The following is a 1,437-nucleotide window of genomic DNA, read 5'->3' on the forward strand; positions in this document are numbered from 1 at the left end:
GTACTCAAAATAATCAACTGGAACCAATTTTATGGTCTAAAAAGAACCAACTGTAAGTTGAATCAGATATAAACAGGGATCAATGGACTGGAGCATATGGAGAAGAGAAAGGCTAAGATTGGAGATATATAAATTTAAGTTCAGAAGAGAAATTGAGTGTAATGATAGTAGTGGGGTAAATACAGCTTGGAGGAGAGGTATTTGTAATATTAGGAGAATAGAGACTTTGTTTCTGAGTGTAAGAGGGAGAAAATAATTCAAAGAAAGGTTATGTAGAGAATAGCTTAGGGATCTAGATGAAGATAAGAAAAAAACTTACGTATAAGTGTATTTGAGAGATGTGCTGAGATTAGAAAAAGTTTTATTCAGATATTATTGTAAAGGCACTTAGTCTAAGATATCCCCTGTAATTATTGTTTACACACATAGAAGGAGGCCTTACTTTGTGTATAGAACTAGACAGGGTTGCTCTGATGGAGTAGTAGTATAATCTGGAGGGAAATAAAAAGAGGAGAGTGAGAGGAAAAATTACAAATTAGGAAATTGGAAAATGGAAGAAAACATAAAATACTAATGAAAAATATAAGATTTAAGTGAAATTCCAAATCCTAAAACACAATACACAAAAGTAATGCACAGAAATAAAAACAAACAGCAAATGATAAAACATAAAAACAAAACAAAGAAAAAGTCCTAAAAAGTTAATTTTTCTGGTTGTTTGTGGGAGTTTGATTCTCTACGTAGTCCTCAAAGCTGACTCCTGATAGAACCTTGTATGCCTTCAATAGTCCATTTTCCTTGTGGATTGGTTGTGAACAGATGGCCTTTTGATGAGGGAGTGTGCCCACTGTCTAGAATCCTTCTATCAGGCCTGGTGGTTGGGAGTTTGGGATTTTCAGGGTTGTAGACTTCTATTATAGGTGTGGATCTATGTTCCCAGGCTTTCCCAGGTAGCCATGGGAGGCTTGGGAACGGAGCTTATGTCCATGTTGGGCTCTGATGTGATCCCCCATTTTGGAATGGGGCTTGAACCAGAGGCCTTTGGGATCCCACAGAGAATTGCCACCTCCTGGGAGTGGACCCAATTGGGTAACTCACAAGGTCTGTAGCTGGTAGTGCACTGGACCACAGAGCCTGTGCTATGGTTGCCAGGATGGACTTGGCAGTTTTTTAGTCAGAGGGTGTTGGTGTTTGCAGGTCCAGGTTGGGGTGTGGTATCTGCAGCAGCTGAAGGGCCTCCTCTGCAGTATGGGGAGTCCTGGCATTGGGAGGATTGGGTGGATCTTGTTTTGGTGGGCTGGTGTGGGCAGCAGTGTCCATTCTGGTCTTCAGCAGAAGCAGTGGGAGGCAGTGGGCAGCCTTGTGGCTGACTGCATGAAGCTAGCAATTCCTGGCATGACACACCGAGCCCTGTGGTGCAGGAACTCCACAGGGTTC

This window comes from Dipodomys ordii, unplaced genomic scaffold (assembly GCF_000151885.1).
Source record: "Dipodomys ordii isolate 6190 unplaced genomic scaffold, Dord_2.0 Scaffold229, whole genome shotgun sequence".
Classification (NCBI taxonomy): Eukaryota; Metazoa; Chordata; class Mammalia; order Rodentia; family Heteromyidae; genus Dipodomys; species Dipodomys ordii.